Consider the following 13,453-nt stretch of genomic DNA (forward strand, 5'->3'; position numbering starts at 1 on the left):
CAAAGTCGTGTTCTCATGCTTTGGGTCTGGCTTTTGTGGTCTGATACTGAAGTTGCATCCTCGCCTTTCGATTCGTAAGGACTACACGGGCCGTTCACAGGAGCCATGAGTGCTGATCTCAGGAATGGCTGCCGATGGTTATCTCATCAAACCCACCTGCCATGACCGTGGGGTATTTGGAATTTAGTCTGCAGAATATTCTGAGTCTTCCCTGGCCCCCTCCTCCTCCTGACCGGCCCCTTGGCCTTTCGCTAGGAGTCAGGAGCCAAAGTGGGTGGGGTGGGATGGAGATGCTGAGGGAATTTACACCTGGCTCCCTCTAGGTGCAGGCTGACGTTTGGTACCACACCCTCTCCTTGCCGCTTCCAGTTCCAGATTGGACTGGTCCCTCTGCTTTTTGCCAGCCCTCAGGTGCTTCACCACCCTGCCATGTTTCTCACTGGGACCCCTGCTGATCCCTCACGAGTCCTCATTTCCCTGGAAGTCGTACAGTACAGTGGAGTGGTGCCAAGATTCAAGAGCAGGCCAGCGTGGCTGCCACACAAACTAGTGGGCTTCTCTGCTCTATAATGTCCCCAAGTGCCTCAGTCGGGTCCTTGCTTTGCCCTCCTGCATCCCTTCTCCCCAAAAAGCCCAGCCCTGGAAAGGCAGCAGCCTGCCTTGGAGGCCCCACATACTTCCTAACAACAGCTCATTACCACAGACACTGCTTGTTTTAGACCATCTTCCCACACAAACCTTCTGTTCCCACTGTTTGTTGTAAGCCACTCCCCACCCCCACCGCCCTGTTGCTGATTTTAAAGCCAGCTCCAGATTGCCCAGACTCACTTAGCGGTCTCTAGGTGGGGAAGTCCTCCAGAAGACCCTGTCTAGCCTCCTTTTGAGGTAGAGGCCTGTCCCTCCAGGCCATGGGTAGACAGCACTATATCTGCACCATGGTGACTCCTCTGGTCCCCTTGCCACCCCTTCCTTGAGACACTGGTGGACAGCAGTGCAGCAGAGGTCACTTGCAAAGCATCTATAGGGCACACATCACCCCAGGGTGGCAGCTTCAGGGCTAGAGGCAGTGGCACGTGAGCACAGGGAGGAGATGGAGATGGGGTGGCGGGAGTGGGAGCAGAAGAGGGTAGATGCAACGGGTGTTACCCACTCAGATGGAGCTCACAGCACCTGTGTGGGTTTATTTAGCTTCCTTCGTAGTCAGTGAGGGACTACTGCTTCCCACCAAGCCACCAAAGCATTCCTCGAGGCAGTCCTGGTGGCTGGTGACTGGAAGATCTGTCCGTACAGCCCCATGGACCCAGAGGTCACTCAGCAGCTGGAAATGAGGTAAGCTCAAACCCACTCTATCAGAAGTCGTCATGAGGTGAATGCCTTTAAGTATGCTCTTTCTCAGATGCATGAAGGAAAAGACCTCTCTCACGTTAAAGTGCTGGGTGTGCTCTCAATGGTAAAGAGCTTAGCGTGAGAGGTTCCGTGGCCGGCTCTACAAAACTAAACAAAGGTCCATTTGAAGGTGAGTGCGATGCAAGTGAGAAGCCACAGAGCGTGGGGGCGGGGGGAGCCCCGAGGAGCCTCTGGGGCTTTCTTTGAACTAAGTTGGTCTAGTTTGAGTCAAAATGAGACCATTTGAGTTTCAAATCTAGGGCCCCTTTTAATTCTTCGGAGCAGAGGAGCAGATGATGGGCCAGCCGAGCCTTCCTTCATGTAGACAGCAGCAGAGGTGGAGTCGTCTTGAGTGGGAGAGCATTCAGGATCAATACTGCAGGTAAACTGGCCGTTTAAAAATAGTGACTTTACACTCAGGCTCAAGTGATTACCAGTTCTACTTTTTTTTCTTCCTCAATACTCCAGAATAAGAAGTCAGTACCAAAGCTATTAAATGTATTTATAACCTAATAAGATAGTAGTTACTCCCCCGAGGGTTCTAGCCTGCCAAATACCGCAGCTAACCTTGATGAATGGAAGCTCAAAGCTCCCTCCAGAAGTGCCCATCCTGTTACTTTGGGGTCAGCAATGCTGTGATAAAATTTCACTTATTAGGGTTCTCAAAAAAGACCCTCAACCACTGGGGACTCCAGTCATGATAGATGGATGTTGGGACTGTAAACAGCCTGGCAGTCCCTCCGGATTGAGGCTGGCCTTGAATTCTCAAAACCACTTGCTCCCAAATGCTGACTTTACAGATAGGAACCACCATGCTTGCTCGCTCTCTCTCTCTCTCTCTCTCTCTCTCTCTCTCTCTCTCTCTCTCTCTCTCTCTCTCTTTCTTTTAGTGGCTACTCAACCATAGCAACTTTGGCCTGAGAGCATTGAAGTCGATGAGTTGGGTTCAGGGCCCTACCATGCTTATCGCATGAAGCATTTGGGTTATTGGGTAGAATTCCTTCCTGGCCACCACTGGTAGCAGGAAAGAATGATAATGTAGATTCTGTTGGGGAGGGGTTGTCTCCCTCGAGAAAGAAGCTGTTTTAAGCCCTTCCCTTGTACAGGAGGGACACGATTCAGTGGTGGATCACTTGCTTAAATTAAACACATAAAGGTTGAGATTTATAAAGGTGACCCACACTTAGAGTATGAGGCCTGGCTCTGACACTAGTCGGTGGCCTAAGCTGACTTACCCTCCTGGTGCTGAGGCATAGTGCGAGGCAATGGGTCCTCCTTAAGTTGCTGAACTCTGCCATCCAAGGAGAAGTGAGGCTTGAGACATCAGTAGCTCATGCCCTTTCAGTTTAATTTCCAGGGCTTAGTTTGCCACCAGCTTACTCCCTTGCCTGGACCAATAACTCCTCCCTCACTCTGATCAAAAGACCCTGCATGGACTGAGTCCCCAGCCTTGCAAGGCGGGACTCTGACTTGAGAGGAGAAAAAGCAAGGAGCCCACTCGCCTGACCCCAGGCTGGGAAGGTAGCCCAGTCAGAAGTGCTTGCTGCTCTAGAGCCTCGGTGAGAAGCTCAGCGTGGTGGCTTAGCTATAGTCCTAACAATGAGGGTGCAGGGGCAGAAACTCTGGGCTGCTGACCAGCCAGTCAGGAAGACTCCTCAGTGAGTCCCAAGTTCCAGTGACAGAACCTGTCTCAAGGAACATGGTGGAGCCTCAGAGGTGGCCCAGCTGCTAAAAGGCCCTTGTCACCAAGTCTGAAAATTCGAGATCAATCCGCATGGTGGGAGTAGAGACCCAACCAATTCCTGCAAGCTGCCCCTGACCTGTACACCTGTAGTGTAGTGTACACATACACAACACACACACATATTTACACAACACACACACAGCACATGTTTACACAACACACACAATACATACAACACACACACACAACACATGTTTACACCACACACACGCACAACACACACGACACACACACACATATACAACACACACACAACCCACACACTCCTAAAAGATGACAAGGTGGAGGGGCTGGGGATTTAGCTCAGTGGTAGAGCGCTTACCTAGGAAGCACAAGGCCCTGGGTTCGGTCCCCAACTCCAAAAAAAAGAACAAAAAAAAAAAAAAAAAAAAAAAAAAAGATGACAAGGTGGACAGCTCCTGAAGGCTATCTGATGTTGACACTGGTCTTCTACCTGAGTCACCTTTCATCCACAGACTTCCAGCCCAGGGCTCAGAGCTTCCAGAGAAAACCCACTGCCTGCTGGTATCTAGAGATCAAAGGTCACGGACTTACCTATCAGTGCGGTTATCACCAGGTCGGTACACTAGCCAACCCTGTTAAGTTCTGCATTGTTGGGCCCCGGGAGGTATCTTGTGTTGCAAAGAGCCGCCATTCTACACCTGTCTCCCACCCTCTACTGCTCCAAAATGTCTTCTTCCAAGAAGTGCAGAGCCTGCCGCTGCCATTCAAGCTGACATTGCACCTCCCTAACTCACACCCTAGCTCCTCCTGCTGCCTCCAAGCCAGCCCGCTTGCCCAACCTTTGTTTCTTCCCCTTCCACTTCTCTTGGTCCTCGCAGGGATGGTTTGCCCTGCTCCACCTCTCTTTATCAACCTGCCCTAGGCTTTGTCCTTCTAGAAGGTTCTTTTCTATTAACTGAGGCTCTGTAAAGACAACTTTCTGACACCCCACTCTGCCAGGGCCTCCAAAGTCCACACCACTTTCAGCGATCCCATTGCACTTTGAGTGTCAGTCTGTGGTGGCACTTGTCACTGAACTGCACTCTTCAGAGGTCACCCACTCATCCTCCTGCACCCATGGCCCTAGCAGAACAGCAGGTGTCCTAAGGAACATGAATCATTCTTGTTTTTTTATTTATTCATTTATTTTGGAGTTAGAGATGGAACCCTGGGCCTTATACATGCTAGAAAAGCACTCTATTGGCTGGCCTTGAACCTCCTTTAATCCTGCCTCAGTATCCTTGCGTGCCACCACACCCGAGAAGCCACATTGTAGTCAGAAGGCCATCCCTGGCACAGTCCTGACTTACAGCTAATACACGCTGCTAGGTTTCTTTTTATTTCTCTTTTCTAGATGAGCCATGTGGTATTCATCCGCCAGTTGCTACCATAAACTCTTTTTTCTTTGTTTGTCAAAACAGGGCTTCTCTGTGTAGCCCTGGCCATCCTGGAACTCACTATGTAGACCAGGCTGGCCTTGAACTCAGAGATCTGCCTGCTGTGCCTCCCAAATGCTGGGGTTAGAGGTGTGGGCCACCGTGCTTGTTCTCATAACCTTTTTATTTTGTTTAATTAAAAAAAAAATTTCCGGGCTGGAGAAATGGCTCAGTGGTTAAGAGCACTGACTGCTCTTCCAGAGGTCCTGAGTTCAATTCCCAGCGACCACTTGGTGGCTCACAACCATCTGTAATGGGATCTGATGCCCTCTTCTGGTGTGTCTGAAGACAGCAAGTGTACTCATAACATAAAAGAATAAATAAATTAAGAAAATATTTCCAACATATTGTTGGAGGAGTATGGGCATTATGGTGTGCACGTGTGGAGGACATAGGAGTTCACCGTGTGAGATCTGAGAACCAAGGTAGAATTGACAATGAGATAATTTACCCACTGAGCCATCTCACCAGCCCCACCCAACCCCTTCTTCCCCTTGCCCTGGCTGTTTCCAAAAAAACTAAAACAAACAAACAAACAAACAAACAAAAAACTCGCAGAAGGGAGGGTTGAGGATACAACTTTGTGGTGGAACACTTTCGTTCCCAGCACTGTAGCCAAACACCTTTCTTAAAAAATGTGGCACCTGATAAACTTAGGAAGTCTTCGGAACCCCTGCTGATTGAGAACTCTAAGGTAAGCATGAGTGAGCGTGAGTGAGTGAGTCCCCTTCTCAACCCGAGTGAAAGGTTTCATACCAGAACAGGTAACTTAGCTACTGGACTGGGGAGGTGCCAGCCAGTCAAGTGCTTGCTTGCCTTAGAAACGTTAGGACCTGAGTTTGATCTCTAGAACCTGACCCGAAGGTGGAGGAGGGGCAGGCATCAGTAAAACAAATTCCAGCCCTGGAGAGGTAGAGACAGACACATCCATCCCTAGGGCTTCCTATCTAAGGCAATGAGAGACTCTGTTGAAAGCAAGGTTGATGGTTCCTGAGGATTCTGGTTTAAGTACAATCAGGCAGAAAAGGTCAGGAGACCTTTCAGAAAGAGACTCTTATCTAACAGGGCGGTCTTGGCGCAGGCCTTTAATCCCAGCACTAGATTTCTGAGAGTTCGGGGTCAGCCTGCTGGTCTACAAAGAGAATTCCAGGACAGCTGTAGACGGAGAAATCTTAAAGCCAAAGGTTAAAAAAAAAAAAAAAAAAAAAAAAAAAAAAAAAGGGGGGGGGAATTAACTGCTCATTCTGCTGGAAATTTGAGTAGAGAAACTTACGTCCAGAGAAACTTTGGCACCTTCCGAAGCAGGCGTTCACCTGTTGTTTGGTTCTTCATCTACCCCTAAAACGTGAGGCAATAGATCAAGACTCAAAAAAGTTCGCTTTGGATCCCTTTCAAATTGTGTTTTCTACCAATCTGGGCTTTCAGCAATGAAAGTGTTTATACTGGAAAGTACAGAATCTGGGCCAGACGACCGGCGAGGGATGGCACATGTAATAAAAACTGTGTTGCTTGTGGATTGGCTCTGGAGGGGGCATGGCAGGCGCTTTTTCTGACTGCCTGAAATTAGAAAAGGCAACTGGGAGGACCGTGACTCACGCTGGAGTGTGGCCAAGACTGCATTGTACAGTCCCTCAGGGAGTGGCCGGAGAAGTGTCAGGCAATTGTTCCCCATCTTCCCATGCAGAGGGATCACTCTAGATATTAGGATGTTTTACAGAGCCTCCTCCCCACCACGTGACGATAGGCTGAGACGAGAAAACTTTACTGTCTCAGGACTGGGGGTATAGATACCACAGACAGTAAGGTGTTTGCCCTTCAAGTCTGATCCCCAGAGCCCATGGGGAAAAAAAAAAGATAAAGAAAGAAAAGAAAAAGCAGCACTGGAGAGGTAGAGACAGGCGCAACACGAGGGCGTACTGTCTGGCCAGCCAGCCTAGCCTAATTGGCAAGCCTTGGGCCCTGTTTTTAAACAAACAAAAAAACTAGGCCAATATTACCTAAGGAGTGACACCTGAGATTGGCCTCTGGGCTCCACCACATATACATGTGCACCTACACACACACACACACACACACACACGCACGCACACGCAATTTTAAATGTCAAAACATTGCTATAAATTCAGCAATGGTAAAAAATAAACAAACAAACAAAAAAAACCATACAGTTGTCTGGTATTATCACAGAGGAAATGTCAAAGTCTCTGCAATATATATCAATATATATCAATACATATCAATATATATCATTATATATCAGTATATACCACAGAGTCCAGGGTCCAGTCTGAGGTTTGAAAATCCACTCCTTTTACTACTGTTTTTGTTTTTTGGTTTTTTTTTTTTTTTCCTCTCTCTAAGGCAGGGTCTCATGTAGCTCAGGCTCACCCCCGCCTCACTATATAGCCAAGGATAACCCCGTAACTTGCTTCTGCCTCCTTAGTGGTTTGCAGTTACAGGGATGCACTACAGTACCTGGTTTATTTGCTGCTGGGAACTGAACCCGGGAGAATCACTCTACCAGTTGAGCCACATCCCTTTTTGAGACAAGTCCTCGCTATGCTGCCTGGGACAACCTTAAACTTCTGTGTTAAAGTGATCCTCCTGCCTTAGCTTCCCAAATAGGCAGTACTACAGGAATGCCTAGCTTACCAAATGATTATAGACTTCCTGCTTTGGCCCAGGGACAGGCCTATAGACAGGCCTATAACCTTTGGGGGTTATAAAAAATCGTTCCAGTTAGTTGACCAAGAAATGGATGTTTTCTGATTGGCCCTTTGCTCTGTGTATGTTCCTCGGTTAGCTAATTTAGCTAAACTTCTCAAATCCAGACCTATAAATATATCAACCATCAACTCAAGAGAATAGTTCTCAAACAAAGCCAACTGTGGGTGGGTGGCAGCTGGCAAACTCTTAGCTGTGGAGATCTCAACCACCGAGCTTCACTGCCCTGAAAAGACCCGAGTTACAGCCACTTCCTGTGATAGCTGGATAGCTACCCTCATGCTTTACAAAACTGTTTTATTTTATTTTTAGTTAACCCATCATTCACCATCAACTCGGGGTAGAGAGGATGAAGGTTCCACGTGGAAATATCTGTTTCCGCCTCTCAGAATGTCCTCGCCCCAGTTTATTTATTTATTTTATGTCAGCCTGAGTGTAGGAATGTACACCAAGTGCCTGCAGGTGCCCTCAGAGGCCATCAGGCCAGCAGCCCCTACAACTGTTATAAGTGACCCAATGTGGGTTCCAGGAACAAAACCCTGGCCCCCTGCAGAGACTCTTGTGGTCCAGGATGTCTTTGAACCCTTGTGAAGCTTCAACTGGCCTTGAACTTCTGATCCTCCTGCCTGATCTCCAAAGCGCTAGGACTCCAGGTATGCCCTAACATATTAGCTTCTCCATATTCCACCCTCGTGGAATTCACCAGAAGAACATACAAACTACAGAATAAGTCAGTAATGACTTATTTCAAAATAAATCAGTCTCCCAAAGGATGCTCTCTCTAGGAGGCAGAATTACAAACAAACAAAAAAAGAGAGCTGCAGAAGAATCCAATACCAAGCCAGACATGATGGCCACATGCAATCCTACTTATTTCAGACGCTGAGGTGTGAAGATCTCGCATTTGAGTCCACCCTGGGCTACCTATGTAAACCCACCCTATCTCAGAGATTCAACGTAGACTTAGACTAACACGAAATAAGGCTCCAGCCACTGGGGTGTATTAACCAATTGGTTTATTTTAAGATCCCTGAAGTTCTAGGTTTTATTCCCTAGAGATACTAGGCCGGAAGACACTAGGGCTAGGGACTGAGGGTGGAGCAGGATGGAGCATTTAAGATGCGGGATGAGGCTCTAGCCTGCAGAGTCTGAACTGAAGCAGAAAAAGAGACATCCTCCCCAGAGGGGATGGTGTGAAGGAAAAACCTGGAAGTGGGGAGGGTTGAAAGTAGCTGTGGGAACCTAATGAGGAAAGGAAATAGGGTTACCATGGCGATGAGCATCTATCTCCTGCTGAGCATGCTGGGCCACGCTCTTGGCCCTCTTCTTTACCTGTAATACCTCAGTTAGACCTGCACTACAGCTCAGCTTGAAGGCAAGGGGAAACTGAGGCTCAGAGACTGAAGAACATGGCCGATCCTGAGGTAACCCGAGCTTACGATCCACACACCCTGATGTTGTGCAAGGCCATGACCTGAAGCGGATTGCAGGCTGAAGATCAAAGAGTGGATTCAGTAAGCCATGATTTGCCCTGTCAGAAAGATGAACCTGGTGGAATGCTATGACCTCGGACATGGTGTTTGCGCCATGGGTCAAGGGACTAATCACAGATTTGTTAATGCAGTGGCTCCTGGGTTCGGAACAGGTGTCTGTAAGGGGAGCCTCTAGGAGCCCAGGTAGATCAAGTTAAGATAAAATGGACTCCTGTAGCTGCTGGGGAACCTGTCCTCCGAGTTACAGAAGCTCTTTCTAACCTTGCCTTTCCTTTAGGAGACTTGTCTGTTTTTGTTTGTCTGTTTCTGTGTGTGTGTGTGTGTGTGTGTGTGTGTGTGTGTGTGTGTGTGTGTGTGTGTGGTTTGTCTTTGAGACCAGACTTCACTCTTAGTCCAGGCCGCCCAGGATCTCACGGTAATCCTTCTGCCTCAGCTGCTCAAGTGTCAGGATTATAGGTGTGAACCACTGTACTATACCCAGTTTTCACGACGGTCTTGAGGGGAAGGGCGGCCAACAGAAAACACCATGAGCGACATCCCTCCCACACACACCATTAAGTCTGACTCCTCATCTTGGAAGGTAGCTGCCCCCACCCTGTCCTCATTGTCTCTCACCCAGCTTGTTGCACCAGCCTGACCTCCTCACTACTTTATACTCCCATCCAGACCTTCCTGCTCCCTCCCCGCACCAGCCCGCTCAGCTCAGAAACCTTCATGGGGTCCCCAGGTCCCATACACCACACCCAAACTCTCCAGACTGTGGCCTTAGACTCCCTGATTGGTTTCTCCACTGCCTCTGCCTCTCCAGCCATCCTCCTCTCTTCTTGTCCTCTCTTCCCTCGGACTTTGCCTCAACTTCCTGTACCCATGGGCGTTGCTAAGACAGTCCCCTATGTTGGGGATGCCACTTTGTCTTTCCTCCCTGCCAGTGACCAAGGAGACTACTAAGACCGCTTCCTCTGAGAAACACCTTCCCTCTCCTTTGGGCCCAGCAGCAGCTGGACCTCCAAAGTTCTCCTTCTTCTCCCGGAGGTCTAGGCTGGGTTGTCTTACAGGCTTCATTTGCATATGTGAGGATGGGGCGCTGAAAGGTTCAAAGAGCCTTTTGCTTTTGTTCTTTGCAGCTCAGGACAGGCAGTCAGTGAGCTCTTGTTCCCTTGAAGTTACAGCATCTGCCTCCACTGGTCTTGAGGCAATCGAGCGAGCGAGCGTGGGTATGGCACCCACCAGGTGAGAGACAGGAGACTAAAATACTCCCCTGGTTACAGAGACATCAAATTCTTCTAGAGAGAGCTAAAAATGTGCAAACTGTACCATTACCGCTCCAGTTCCCTATTGGGAGTCCAGTGAGCTGGCAGATTCGGAGTTTGCAGAGCCAGCCACCTCCAAGGCTTCAGTGGTGATCGGGAGAGACAAAGTTTGGCTTTGCCATGTTGCAATTTCTTCCCTGAAATATTCTAATACATTGTGGGGCCCGGCTGCCTCCGACTTGGGAGAGTGGCTATAACAGCCCTGGTGACTGGGGTTGGAGCCCATCTGATTTAAAGATTTAAAGTCGAGCCTATGACTGGATTGTTTTTGCTTCATCGGGTCCCTCCACCCGCAGGCTCAGTTTTATTTTTGAATTTAGAGAAATGACTGGCTCGGCTGTATTTTAAAGGATAGGCTTGACCATGTTCTTTGAGGACTTTTTTCACCGTTCTTCTAACCGAGTAGCCTCAAGGAGCCACAGACCACTCCTTTCGGAAGTCCCGCCCACAAAGAGTTCCCCAGCCTCAGCCCCACCCCCAGTCTAGGTCGGGATAAAAGTCAATTTATTTGTTACTCCACAGAAAGCCTGGGAGGCAGGGCTCCCTGTGAACAGAGTGACATTTGGGGGGTTTCCGTGGGGTTGCAAGGGCAGCCTCCAAATCTGAGGCTGGAGTCCCCACCCCCGAGTGTGAGTGACCCTGGGCTGCTCCAGGCAAGATGCTTACAAGCTTTTAAAGACACCGGCGGCAGCTGCGCCGGGTTGCACGGCTTGACCTCTTGACCTCCCGTGAGGCTGATAACACAGGACTTGTTCAGACAGTAATCCGAGGAATAGCCCCTGAGGGACCGTCTCTCCCCTAGTTCACTGGAGAGGAATACTCTCTCCTGGGAGTGTTTATAGCCCTGTGGATACAGGAGAGTCCAGCAAGCACTCAGTGCTGCCCAGTTAAACATAAGCAACACCTACCCATGCTGTCTACATTCAAGTCAGTCACTACACGACCTCAGGGCTTCCTGCCAGCCACAAAAAGAACCTGTGGATCTTCCTAAGGGTTCTCTGGAAAAAGGAGTGAGGTGTTTGATCTCTGTGGGTTCAGTCCAGGGAACCCTGTTCCTTCCAGTTTTACTGATCTTCGTAGACACTAGATCACAGACTGGATCTGGTGTTCTGGCCACTCTCACATCAAGTAAGTGTCCCTGAATTTTGGCCAGGCTGTATAAGATTATATAGTTCCTCGTCCTTCAGTCTTGATGCATTTGCTCTTTAAATCAGATGTTCCCCATCATGGTATTTCTAGTTCCATTAGAGCACTTTAATCAGCAGCAGACAGTTTCAGATCTGAGATCATCAGACCTGATCCTCAGCTCCCTATGGACAGCCTTGCTTACTTGTAACTCCAGGTATTAGGAGAGATCTGTACTCCAAATGATATAGCTTGACCATTGAGCAAAGGCAGGGAGGGCTGTGTGTAAGCTTGTGCCTACTAGGCCCTTAGAATTAAAAAAAAAAAGGACTTTCTGTCTTTTTGTTTAATCCATGGAGGAAGCCAGATGTAGACACTCAGTACGATATGAAGTTTACCATGTATTTCATTAAAAAGAATGGCTTCCTCTGGGTGGGTTCCTGGAGTTGCTTTGGGTTTGTGGACTAGGGTGAATGCTGTGTGGTTAAGGGGGTTTGAGGTGTATGTGAGACCTTGAGTTCAAATTCCCAAAACCCAGGTTAAAAAAGGACTGGGCACACGGCCACTGTCATCTGTCACCCCAGTCAGTTATCACTGGGAAGGAGGGCAGAGACAGGAGGCTCTCTGGAGCTTGCTGACCACCAGTTGGATGACCTACGTCCTCTTCTGGCCTGTGCACACTGGTTCTGGGGGGCCAGAATCTCTTGAGAGGACAATGGGAATGAGAACCATGTAGAGCAGGCATGGGATATGCTAGCCTATTTATTGGAAACTTGCTGGAATGTTGCCCTCCCAGGAGAGCCCTCTGAATCCATGTCCTCCAGCTGTGAGCCTACTACCTTCTTCTGACATTCTCATGGCCCTTATCTGAAAACATTGCTTAATAACTTGCCTTGGGCCCGGCTTGACACTGAATGCAATTCAGGGGACATGGTGGGACATAAGACCCAGCCCCTGACAACAGTGCACTCTGGGATCTTCTAAGAACTGTAGAAGAACAAGACAGCTGCTTATGTCTAAAAGATGGACTAGCAGACAGCCTGAGGATGCAGTGGGATGGTCCCAGGTAAGTTGGACATAACTGAGCTTGATCTAGCACTGCCCGAAGTGGAAGCAAGAATCACAGGTCCCTGGCTCAGTGACCCACGTCGATATATTCCTCCTGAAGACATGTGAAAAAAAAATCAAAGCAGTGAGTTTCAGGTCTGTAATTTACTGCTTTGTCAGAAGTTGAGCATCCCCAATGAGACTTTAGATCGGAAAGTCTGTGGGAGAGACAGGTGACCCGATGTCTGAATGTCCAGGAAGTACAGAAGCAGGTATAGGGAAAGACTTTCTGTGTCGTGTGTCATTCCAACATTCCCCAGGCTTCCATGCTGGAAAAAAAAATCATGGGTTCTGGTTCCAGCAGAAGCAGGGCTGGTCTCAGAGAGTCTCTGTTCAGAGGAGTCCACTGGATGAACTTTTCTCCCAGCTTCTCTGACACCAAGCACTAAGATTTCTGGGAGTTCCAAAATGGCGACTTGTTCTCTGAGGGTATAAGACAGTGTCTGTCAAAGCCAGGCATTAAAACTAAGGGGCCTCACAAGCCCTTGCTCAGCCTTCCCCAGTCTTGACTAGCAAGCAAGACCCCTCTTCTCTTTGAACAGGCTGCTTTTGAGAGGATGAGGCTAATGAGAAAAGGAGAAGGGGGAGAGCTCAGATCAGTCAAAGCATTTTCTCATTGTGGCCAGAGGCAAAGATTCCAAGGAGTTAAGCTTTGTGATGAAAGGGGAGCAGAGAGGGACAGCCTGTCAGAGGTGGGGTTGGGGGAGGGGATCAGCACAGGGCAGGGAACAGACAATCAGGGTGCACCCCCTGAGGGGGGTGCTGCCCTCATCTCAGGCCCTCACAAGCCCACTGTGCCTTCTGACTCAGCACCCACAAACCAGATACCATAGGATCCTAGCAGCCATCTGGGGCAGGCATACTGCCAGACCCATTTTACAGACAAGAAAACTGAAGTTTGAAGTGTCAGATTAACTTTCATGGGGTCAAGTAGTTCCCATCACACATGCCCAGCCCCAGAGAGAACATGAAGGAAGTCCAAGTGTCTAATAATAATGGAAGCACTGAATTAGAGAAAGTGGTGGGCCAGCATTAAGGGAGACCAGGAGACAGATACACAGGCCGCACAGAACAGGCTCTGCAAGAAGGCCAGGAGAAGAAAACAGATCAGAGTTGGCTGGCTCC

The sequence above is a fragment of the Rattus rattus genome, chromosome 5 (assembly GCF_011064425.1).
Source record: "Rattus rattus isolate New Zealand chromosome 5, Rrattus_CSIRO_v1, whole genome shotgun sequence".
NCBI classification, from domain to species: domain Eukaryota; kingdom Metazoa; phylum Chordata; class Mammalia; order Rodentia; family Muridae; genus Rattus; species Rattus rattus.